Source organism: Staurois parvus, unplaced genomic scaffold (assembly GCF_062004578.1).
Source record: "Staurois parvus isolate SC_StPar_1 unplaced genomic scaffold, SC_StPar_1.0 ptg001869l, whole genome shotgun sequence".
NCBI classification, from domain to species: Eukaryota; Metazoa; Chordata; class Amphibia; order Anura; family Ranidae; genus Staurois; species Staurois parvus.
Window position 1 is genome coordinate 55615 of NW_028319665.1, and position 12493 is coordinate 68107.

Genomic DNA, 12493 nt, shown 5'->3' on the forward strand with positions numbered 1-12493 from the left:
GGGGAAAAAACAAAAAAAAAAAAAAACTTGGCTTCATATAAAGAAAAAAAAGACCTCCAGTCAAAGTAAGCTTTACCAGCTATGACAAACAATTAAAGGGGTACCTCGCACCCAACATAGTTTGTTGAATTGCTCAGAGAACACGATTCAGATGCTCACAGTAATTTTTTGGTCAATTTAAAATTAATGATACATTTTATTTTTAAACTTATTTTAACATCTTTTGTATCCAGTGTTGAGAACCAGCAGGATCGGTCCTGATCGCTTGGTGAGCGGAATAAAAATCGGACAATCAGGGTCAGCACAGCATCGCACCACACTCAGCCATTCTTCCTGGCACCACCCCACGACACTAAGGGGGGCAATGCTGTTTGGATGTGTGACTTTAGGTGACAAAAAGGATTACAATCAACCCACAGAAGTCAGCGACAAACATGACTTGGGCCAGCTCATCAAGTCTGAGGAATTCTGCAAAGTCTTCAGACCCAAAAGGCAACTCATCAGGAAAATACAGCTGCAAATGTTTCCTGAAGAGAGATGGGTGCAAAGTCCGGAAGACGGCCAAAAATGAGATCATCCTCCTCAAAAATGGTGAAGCACCCCAACATCCTGCAGCTGGTCGATGTGTTTGAGACAAAGAAGGAATATTTCATCTTCCTGGAGCTAAATTAAGGTCGGAAGTGTTTGACTGGATCCTGGATCAGGGTTATTGCTCAGAAGGGCACAAGTAACGTCATGCGGCAGGTCCTGGAGGCTGTGGCCTATCTTCACTCACTGTGTATTGTACACAGGAACCTCAAGTTTGAGAACTTGTATTATAACCGTTTGAATAATTCCAAAATAGTCATCAGTGACTTTCATTTGGCTAAATTGGAGACAAGCCTCATCAAAGAGCCTTGTGGCACACCTGAGTACCTGGCCCCAGAGGCGGTTGCTTGCCAATGATATGGTCGGCCAGTGGACTGCTGGGCCATCAGTGTTATGTACTGTACATACTACACTCTGTAAACCCTCCAAGGATTCTACGATGAGGTGAAGGAGGAAGTTTATGAAAGTCATGACAAGAACCTGTTCCGGAAGATTCTACATGGCGATTAGGAGTTTGACACTCCATATTGGGATATTTCTCTAGCAGCCAAAGATTTGGTGTCCTGTTTGATGGAGGTGGACCAGGACCTGATGGCGACAGAGGCAGACACCATTAGCCATGAATGTATTTCAGGGAACGAGCATCGGATAAAAACATCAAGGACGGAATGTGTGCGCAGATTGAGAAGAACTTTGCAAAAGCCAAAATGGAAGAAAGCTATGTGGGTGACCACAATGATGAAGCGCCTGGGGGCACCAGAACAGACCAAGACCTCATCTCCATCTATGGGCAGAGAGCGGACGCCAGGTCTGACTACCCCCGCACAGTCATCTGCCAGCACCACAGCTTTAGAAGAGCCATCCCCGCTAAGCCCCTCGAAGTTTGACTTGAAGGGTTTCTTTCCTTGTAGAAACTGTACTGTGTGTGTACATACATATATATATATATATATATATATATATCTATATATATATATCTATCTACACACATATACACACACATACACACACTTGTGTGTTTTACTTTTATATGTTCATCCGAAAAGATTACCACCAATCCTATCTCCATTTCTTTTTTTTTTTACCAGTACCCTAATGGTCTCAGAATTTTTGAGTGATATGAATCCTTAAAGGTCTATTTTAGACATTACTGTAAGTATACATTAGATGAGAATGTATCATTGTTTATATATGTCATAATATATTTTTAAAAATCAGTTTAAAATAATTTGCATCTTACAATGGCTACATGTAATAAAGAGGTCTTTTTCTTACACTTTATACATTTTTAAAAAACTAGGTATATATTTTGTTGGTCACCAGTGTTAGCTGGATTTCTATACCCTATAGTACAGTACATACTATTCCCTTTCATATCACCTTTTATTGTACTTATTTCAGTGTATAATTATGGTTTTAAAAAAAATAGTATGGCTTGCAGATTCTTGTTGTCCCACAGGATTTCGCCATGTCACTTCCTCTATATATAGACACAAGGGTATGACCCCCTGGACTGTAGAAGGAGCCGGAGAGCTCTGAGTGTGTAGCCTGCCTTCTGTTGCACTGATCCCTCCCCAGTGATGTCACGTCTGTCCGCAATTGCAGTCGAGGCTGGCTTTGTGACCTCCAGTATCTGGTCAGCATTTTGAGCACTTCACATACCATCCGTGGACTACACGGGACCCTAGACAGACAAGGACTTGTGTGTCTTCTCTGATGACAAGCAATCCTTTTACTCCAATGTTGTGAGTGTGTATATCACTTGCCTAATAAATTAAGTTTCAATACTGCACTTAGAAACCCCATTCCCTTGTTCCCCTTCCTGAATGTGGACTTTGAAGCTGGCTTTACAATGAGATCATGCTAGAGCTCCTGGACCATATTGGATTGGACTATATATTGAGAGGTTTTAGCATTTAACAATGTCCCATTACCCTTAAGGCGTAGGGTGTTGCGATGATAACATGCTGTGCCCCATCTCATGTCAGTCTGTGCCTGGTGGGAGGGGTGCGAGCATGAGTTATTCACGGTCTAGTACCATTATATTATGGCACAGATACATCGATGATGTGCTTGTCATATGAAAAAAAGGAACTCTGAAGGCACTTAATGAATTCATAAGAAATATGGCACAGATTTAATATGAAATTTATTGATTTGGAAGGGGCAGTGTTGATTACCCCATATAAAATAGTGACATTCGGAAATATATTACGAGTCAAGTTCAAACCTAGCCGTTATATGGAGTATACAGTATAGCCAATATTTGAGAGCAAAAAACACAAGATGAAGAGGCAAAATGAGCAACAAGCAAATTCTGAAAAGATAAAAAATGGATATAAGATTTGTCTTCAAGCAAAAGAACCGGAAAAGGTTTACTATTTTGGACAGTATCATTAGGGTACACCATATAACACACAACTGGAGAAATCCAGTACATAGGCCCCCTGTTGAACAATTTAAGAACACTAACAACGTTCCTCCACTGGATCATGATTATGATGATGAGCAACATACTAAGGATCACGCACTGGTTCATTTTTTAGGGGGAGGACGACCGCGCAAAAAGGAGCGCTCTAACAGAGTAAAGAGGGGAGTAAGAGGTTCAACAGACCTGAAAAAAAGAAGAATGTAATCGGAAAGGGCATATTCAATTTAAGTAAAGTAGAATTAACGTCCCAGGAATTGAATTTACTTCAAAAGGGGCTTACATTTGCACCCAAAAATAAGCTCAAATTCCATACGTATATTGATGTCCACAAATTTGTTAGCCAAGTTTCCCTTAAGAAATATTTTAACAATTCGGTTACACGAGATACCTCAAATGGGGTCCTTAACTTAAACCTAAATAATGCATCTTTAATCCCCCTCGTAATCGCATACTTATGTGAATGTTTTTAAGTTAACAGTTTTGAAGGACCTTGAAGCTATTAAAATTTAAAACATAGGGATTGTGAAAATTCAAGAAGGGCCATTGATTCTCTCAGAGAAGAAAGATGTGGTCATTCGCCCTGCTGACAAGGGAGGTGGGATAGTGGTTATGGATAGAGATGATTACATGAAAGAGGTGTATAATATCCCCAATGATAGGGAAACCTATCACCCTATCCTGAAGGGATATCATGATAATATTAGAAATAAATAAGAGTTTCTCTGCTCCAAGATTACCTGTCCTATATATACACTTCCCAAAATCCATAAGAATCGCACTAACCCTCCTGGCAGACCAATTATAAGCGGGATAGGATCACTCTGCTCCAGAGTGGGTGAATATATAGACCACTTCTTACAACCATTGGTAACTAATACCCCATCATCTGTCAGAGATACCAAGCAAGTCCTTCATGATATCAAAGATTTAGTAGTTGAACATACAAAATGTTTGGTTACTGCCGATGTGGCATCCCTTTACATGAATATTAATCATTCAGATGAGATGCAAGCAGTAGAATTTTAGAGGATTTTAAAGATATTTTGGTTTTACAGAAAACCTATACTGCAGCTTTTAGAATTCGCAATGAGAAAACTATTTTTGGTTTGATAATACATTTTTACTTACAGACCAAGGGAGTAGCTATGGGAGCAAAATTTGCTCCCAGCCTAGCCAATTTATTTATGGCCAGGTGGGAAGAAGACATTATTTAAGCCAGAGAATGGCCAGAACTTTTCATTTACAGGAAGGTACATAGATATTTTGTTAATTTGGAAAAGAGGAGGAACAGGCGCTTCTAAATTTCTTTGGCACCTTAAATACTATGAATATAAAACTTACCTATGAGTACAGTACACAGAGCATTATTTTTTTTAGGATTTAACCTTATTGAACCAAGGGGGGACAATTACCACCAAATCATTTTTAAAGATACTGATCAGAATAGGTATATTCCAGTAGATAGCCGCCATCATCCGGCATGGCTATCCAACATCCATAAAGGCCAATTCCTAAGAATCAGAAGGAATTGCACTGAGCTTGACACACACACTATTCTCAGGCTTCCATTCTGAAGGATAGGTTTGTGGAAAAAGGATATAATGAATCTACACTTTACTGCACTTTAATATTGGTGGCTAATACCAATATTTTTATTTCTATATTTTTTATTTTATATTTAATAAAGTTTTATCAGAGATCGTCTCGGCGCATGCGCATTAGGCCGTCTCAGGCGGGGATGTGGGCGCTAGGGCCCGGCCCGCCGTGGCGAAGTTCGCGCGTGAGCTAATGCACGTCTGGCACCAATGACAGTGCAGGGCGTGGTATTTAAATCACCTTGTGCTGTCACTTGTTGCCAAATGGTCTTCTGTGATTCCTGTTATCCTGTGTTTGAGTACTACTACCCGGATTGTTTTGACCTCTGCTGCCTTCTCCCTGTCCTGACCTCTGGCTTGTCTGACTTCGCTCCTGGATGTTCCCCTTTAGATCTGATTTCCTGTTATTGACCTGGCGTGTGACCCGACCATTCTTTGCCTGCTACTTTGTACCGCACCGACCCCCGTTACCGACTCGGCTTGTTTGACTTCGCTTTAGCTCATCCATCCCATTGGGATCTTCCAGTCCCCTCACATCAGACTCTCACCCGGCGGGAGCTTCTGGCAGACTCCTCTACCACTGGTGGGTATACCCGATAGCCGCGACCTGGTCTTGGAGCGCTCCAAGTCCATCCCCACCATCAGGGGCTCTGGTGAACAAGTTCTCCGGGACTTAGACTCCGCGCTTCAGGGAGGCCTGACCAGTGGGTTGCTAGAGGTGCTGCCAGGAGGTCCCTTACAGTACCATTTGGCCATGACTGAGTCTGGAGGAGGACCCTCCCCACTGGGAGAACATATGCAGGCACTTATCGGCCATGACACAAGCCGACACAGCACTACAAGATAAATACACCCATCTAGAGAATCATTTTGAGACCCTGACCATGTCTGACACCACATCCCAGGCCCCGGTCACTACCACCACGTCCGGGGAGACACCTGGGCCCGCTACGGGAGCTGCCATCGCACTCCCTCTGACTGAACCCAGTGTTCCTCTACCGGAAAGATTTCGGGGAGACCGTGCACGTTTCCAGGCTTTCCAGAATTCATGCCTCCTTTACTTTAATTTACAGCCCCGCACATTCACTACCGAGTCGGTTAAAGTGGGATTTATAATCTGCTTCAGGACGAACCCAAGGACTGGGCCCATCGATTGATGGAAAACCATGATTCCCATCTGAAATCTGTAAACAACTTTTTTGAAGCAATGGCCATACTTTGACGACCCGCAGCGGGCAGCTTCCGCTGAAATCAGCCATATGTTCCGAGACAGGGTCGTCGGGCGGCGGAAGAATATGGTTCCGAATTTAGGCGGTGGATGGGGGACACACGCTGGAATGACGCTGCTCTGCGTCACCAATTCCGGGTCGGACTCTCGGAGGCCCTAATAGACGAATTGGCCCGAGTGGGCCTACCAGAGTCCCTGGAGGATCTTATCGGCCTGGCAATCCAGATCGATCGCAGGTTGCAGGAACGCAGGTTAGAGGACTGGCCAGGGTCACGGAATGATATGGGCCCCGGTCAGAGGGGCAGGTCAGCCCGTTTCAACAGATAACCAATCTCCTGTTCCTGTGGACACCCAGGAGCCCATGCAGTTGGGTCTGGCTCGGCATGCCCTGTCTCCCGAGGAACGCCAACGAAGACGATCAAAAAATCTCTGTCTCTACTGTGGAGAAGCCGGTTACATGGTACGGTCCTGTCCTCTGAAGGCGCGCAAGTCGACTTCTTCATTTCCTTCTTGTTCTATTGGGAATATTAGTCCAGTTACTTAGCTGTACCCCTCTTCTTCCAGCTCCCAGGAAGAACCGTGGAAACGACGGCTATAATTGACTCAGGGGCATGCAGTTTTTTGGATCTTGACTTCGCACGACAGCAGGAGATTCCTCTACAGCTCAGAAAGTGGGGTCTTAATTTCTAGCTGATGGTTCCCGGATTATATCAGGGGTAGTTGATCAGGAAACCCCTCCTATCCTTACCACCATAGCGGTTTAACACCGGGAACTTTTACGTTTTGACGCCATCGCATCACCCCTTTTCCCAGTTATCTTGGGGCTTCCATGGCTACAGGCCCACAACCCCCAAGTCGACTGGGAGACCGGGTCAATAAGGTTCCTTTCGACATATTGTCAGGAACACTGTCACACTCCGGGCCCCGGAAACCCCCAGATCCTCCTGTGCTCAGAAGAAGACCCCAGTCTAAGACAAGTCATTCCGGCGGCCTACCATGGCTACCTGGATGTCTTTAGCAAGTGTGGGGGCATCTTGCCTCCTCACCGCCCATACGACTGTCCCATCGATCTGTTACCCGGTTCCGAAATTCCTTTCGGCCGAATCTTCCCCTGTCTGGAGTTGGGGGTTCTCAAAGAGTATACTGATGAGAATCTTCAAAAGGGGTTCAGCCGCCCTTCCACCTCACCAGCAGGGGCAGGAATTTTCTTTGTGGAAAAGAAAGATAAATCCCTAAGACCTTGTGTCGACTACCGCGAATTGAATAAAATCACGATTAAGAATCGCTATCCCTTGCCTCTGGTCCCAGAGCTTTTTCAAAGTTTAAAGTCCGCAGCCTGCTTTACCAAGTTAGACCTGAGGGGGGCATATAATCTGGTTCGCATAAGGGAGGGGGACGAGTGGAAGACGGCATTTCGCACTCGTTTTGGCCACTACGAATACTTGGTCATGCCTTTCGGACTCTGCAATGCCCCGGCCACTTTCCAACATTTTGTCAATGACATATTCAGAGACTACCTTGACATTTTCGTCATTGCGTACCTTGACGACATATTGATTTTCTCACCCTCACTGGAGACTCATAGGGATCATGTGACAAGGGTCCTGGAACGCTTATGCCTGCATGCCTGTACGCCAAGGCTGACAAATGCAGCGTCGAACAACGCAGTATCTCCTTTCTGGGTTTGATCATCTCCACCGCGGGGGTCGCAATGGATCCCCAAAAAGTCTCAGCAATTTTCGATTGGTCAATTCCTACCGATAAGAAGGGCGTCCAGCGGTTCATTGGATTTGCTAACTTCTATAGGAAATTTATCAGGAACTTTTCAGGTCTGGTCTCCCCCATTACGCAATTAACCAAACAAACAAGGAATGCGCTTTAAATGGACGCCGGAGGCCCAGGCGGCCTTCAAGTCCCTAAAGAGTTTGTTCACCACGGCACCCATTTTAGGCCACCCGCACACTGCGCTACCTTATGTCCTAGAGGTAGACGCATCTGAGAATGCAGTACCCAGTACTTCTGCACCCAGTGGCACTCTTTTCAAGAAAGCTTACTCCAGCTGAAAGAAATTATGACATTGGTGACCGAGAATTATTGGCCATCAAGACAGCTTTGGAGGAATGGAGATATTTGTTAGAAGGGGCCGCGCACCTGATCTTGATTTTCACAGACCATAAAAACTTGGAGTACTTGAGAACGGCAAAGCGCCTACTTCCACGCCAGGTGAGATGGGCACTCTTCTCCCGATTCTCATTCCACATCACCTACAGACCAGGCTCCAAGAACACGAAGCCAGATGCCCTCTTGCGCATGTTTGAGGACCCTAAGGAAGAACCAAGGCCCGATACCATCCTTTCGTCAGGAAACTTTCTGGCTCTCCAGACAGAACTACGCTCTAAGCTGCAGGATGTATCAGTAACTATGCCCACCCCACCTGGGGTACCACTCTTTAATAAAGGGGGACTAATATGGAAAGAGGGGTTGATCGTGGTGCCAGAGGAAGTCCAGACGCTGGTCCTGGGACGTTGTCATGATCACCCGATGGCAGGACTCTTCGGAATAGCAAAGACCCTTGAGCTGCTCAGACGCACCTTTTGGTGGCCCAACATGGCCAGAGACTGCGAACAGTACGTCAAGTCATGTACTACTTGCCAAAAGGAACAAGCCACCTAGAAGGCCTAGGGGGCTACTACGTCCACTACCTATACCTGTTCGACCGTGGCAAATGATTGATATGGACTTCATAGTTGAACTTCCTCCCTCCCTCTACCACACCGTGTTCATTGACCGCCTGTCAAAAATGGCCCATTTCATACCCCTGAAGAGTACCCCATCGGCGCTGGAAACCGCTCAGATTATCATTCGAGAAGTGGTTAGGTTACACGGAGTCCCAGAAGAAATAGTTTCAGATCGGGGAGTTCAATTTACCTCCAAATTCTGGAAGGCATTATGTAATGCACTTGGTATCAAATAGTCTCTCTCCTCTGCATTTCATCCACAGACCAACGGGCAGACAGAAAGGACCATCCAGACTTAAGAATAATATTTAAGATGTTACATGTCCTTCCTACAGGATGATTGGCTGATGCTTCTGCCTTTGGCGGAATTCACCTATAATAATGCGAACCATTCAACCACAGGACAATCCCCGTTTTTCGCAAATTATGGGGTTCACCCCACCTTCTTGCCCGATCTGGTTGCTGAGAGTGCAGTCCCAGCTACCCAAAGCACTATCAGTTTTGTTTTCAGACAATAATAAATTGCTTCAGGAAGCCATGGCTAAGGCTCAGGAAGACAACAAGAAGGCTTTTGACAAGCGAAGGGGGGAACTGGTGCTGCAACCGGGGGATAAGGTCTGGGTGGCAACAACAAATCTGAAGATGTGTCCTTCAAAGAAACTAGGACCCAAATTTTTGGGCCCTTTCCGTGTGAAACGCATGGATTAACAAGGTGGCATACGAACTCATCCTTCCGGAAACCTTTAAGATTCACCCGGTATTTCATGTTTCTCTGCTAAAACCAGTTGTACCAGACCCATTCCCGGACCGAGAATCCAGACCTCCTGAAGCCATCACTATTGAGGAACAAGAGGAATTCAAAGTGGAAGCAATGCTAAATTGCCAAAAGAGGGGGGGCCAGACTCAGTTCTTGATCAAATGGAAAGGCTATGGTCCAGAGGAGAACTCTTGGGAACCAGCCCAAAATGTCCATGCCCCGAGACTTGTCCGGGAGTTTTTTCGTAGCCATCCGCGGTGAAGAGATCAGTTGGGCATCCGGGAGGTTGCCCATAAGGGGGGGGGGGCAATGTCAGGGATCGCCACGACGCTGGTCCCGGCGCATGTGCATTAGGCAGTCTCAGGCGGGGATGCAGGCGCTATGGCCCGGCCCTCCGCGGCAAAGTTCGCACATGCGCACTAGCGTGCGCTAGTGCACGCCTGGCACCAATGACAGCGCAGGGCACGGTATTTAAATCGTCCTGTGCTGACACTTGTTGCCAAATGGTCTTCTGTGATTCCTGTTATCCTCTGTTTGAGTACTACTACCCAGATTGTTTTGACCTCTGCTGCCTTCTCCCTGTCCTGACCTCTGGCTTGTCTGACTTCGCTCCTGGATGTTCCCCTTTAGATCTGATCTCCTGTTATTGACCTGGCATGTGACCCGACCATTCTTTGCCTGCTGCTTTGTACCGCACCGACCCGGCTTGTTTGAGTTTGCTTTAGCTCATCCATCCATCCCATTGGGATCTTCCGATCCCCAAAACATCAGACTCTCACTCAGCGGGAGCCTCTGGCAGACTCCTTTACCACTGGTGGGTATACCCGGTAGTCGCGACCTGGTCTCGGAGCGCTCCAAGTCCATCCCCACCATCAGGGGCTCTGGTGAACAAGTGCTCCGGGACTTAGACTCCACGCTTTGGGGAGGCCTGACCAGTGGGTTGCTAGAGGTGCTGCCAGGAGGTCCCTTACAAGTTTATTCAGGTATACTTATTTTAACATAATTATGTTATAGGAATTATATATGTACGTTTTGCTATTCATTTGACCATTAATGTCTATGACAAAATATTCCCCAGCTAAGAAACTTTGATTAATAGATGCATCCTCTGATCACTTTTATATATACACAGGTGAAAGGTGAAACTAGAAAAGTTAGAAGATTGTGCAAAAGTTAATTTATTTCAGTAATGCAACTTAAAAAGGTGAAATATGAGATAGACTCATTCCATGCAAAGCACGATAGTTCAAGCCGTGATTTGTCATCATTGTGATGATTATGGCTTACAGCTCATGAAAACCCCAAATCCACAATCTTAGAAAATGATATTGTGAAAAGGTGGAATATTCTCCCTCAAAGTGTCCCACTCTAATCAGCTAAGTAAATATGCCCCATGAAGCTCTGTCTGCTGAGGTGGGGAAGAGGCCTACAGAGCTGTCCCCTCAGCCCCACCATTGCCAACCAAGGCATTTTGCACACTGTGCATATTTGGGGCTTTGACATTGTCACAGATTCTGCTTGAAGAGAGAAGTGAGTATGCATCTCTACAGCATTATAAAAAAAAAAAAAAACACGACAATTCTTCTCACCATGGACATGTCGTTCCTTGCTACCATTTACATATTGGGACAAAACTCCTTCCAGAGCACATCTGGCATTATCAGTGACCTGAGCCAGCTCCCTGTGTCCAAGGAGTCCATGCAGATCATTGATGCCATTCTTGACATTGTGCCATGTCGTATCCACTTCCCACAAACTACATGCAAGTGGAGGGATTTGAAGCTGGCTATCAGTGTCCTCACTTCATAAAGACAATAGCAATTGGGTTGGTGGAAGGAGCTCTGTATCTGGAGAAACAACCCTTTTGCTGACCATGTAGTTTTTTATGGCCAATACATAGACAACATAACCATAAAGAATGTCTCTCCTCCAGTTTCTTTGTTGCGTACTCTAAAGACAATGAATTGGTCCTCTTTTTCACACATGTCCAGCTCCACTTCTTTGGTATTTTTAGATCCAAAGAAGGTTCTATTATCTCCAAAATGTGCTTCAAGCCTACATCAGGTAATTCATACCTGTACCATCATAGTTGCCTCTATCCAGCTTGGATAAAGAATGTTCCAAAAGGCCAATTAACTAGATTCTGTAAAAACTGTACCTTGGATGAAGGCTATTCCTCTCAGGTGCTTATTTTGAGAGGCAGGTGATTAGAAAAAAGGTCTTTACCTCCATCTAATTCAACAGGTTTATGATGAATAGTCTTAAAAACACCCTAATAGTTCCAAATCAGATCATTTGGATAGGTTTGACATATTCAACACCCGGTATTATTCACATTACAGTGAGAGGGTCCTCAAGTTGGAGAACTTGTATTCTAACCGTTTGAAGTATTCCAAAATAGTCAGTGACTTTCATTTGGCTTAAGTGGAGGCAAGCCTCAAAGAGCCTTGTGGCACACCTACCTGACCCCAGTGATATGGTTGGTCTGTGGACTGCTGGGCCATCAGAGTTATGCACACACTACTCTCTGGGAATCCTCCATTCTACAAGATGGAGGAGGAAGATTAAAAAAGTCATGACAAAAAAGTGTACCGGAAGATTCTGCATGGCGATTATGAGTTTGACTCTCCATATTAGGATGATATTTATCTAGCAGCTAAAGATTTGGTGTCCAGTCTGATAGAGGTGGATGGCATTAGCCATGAATGATTTCAGGGAACAAGCATCCGATAAAAACATCAAGGATGCAGTGTGCGCGCAGATTGAGAAGAACTTTGCAAAAGCAAATGGAAGAAAGCTGTTGGGGTGACCACCATGATAAAGCGCCTGAGGGCACAAGAAAAGACAGAGTCCAAAACTCCATCTCCATCCATGGACAGCGAGCGGACACCAGGACTAACTACCCCGCCTCTGTCACCTCCCAGAAACCCAGCTGAAGAAACACCATCCCCGCTCAGGCCCTCCCCTGACTGAACCGGATGAGGACCAGCTCAACCACCGTAACCCTTTCACCGCAGGGCATACCGTCATTAACCCTTACTCTGCCTCCACCACAAAGGGTCTCTTTGCCATCATCTCATTAACATTTTCCTCTACCAAATGGGTCAGCAGAAGGTGGAGCAGAGATGCCACTACTGTCTCGCTAGAGAGAATCGC

At 45.4% G+C, this 12493-nt stretch overlaps 1 pseudogene; it reads left to right on the plus strand.

Annotated features, from left to right (window-relative positions):
* The first annotated feature begins 364 nt into the window (after positions 1-364).
* LOC149433944 (caM kinase-like vesicle-associated protein pseudogene) lies at positions 365-7530 on the plus strand (annotated as a pseudogene).
* Positions 7531-12493: the final 4963 nt, after the last annotated feature.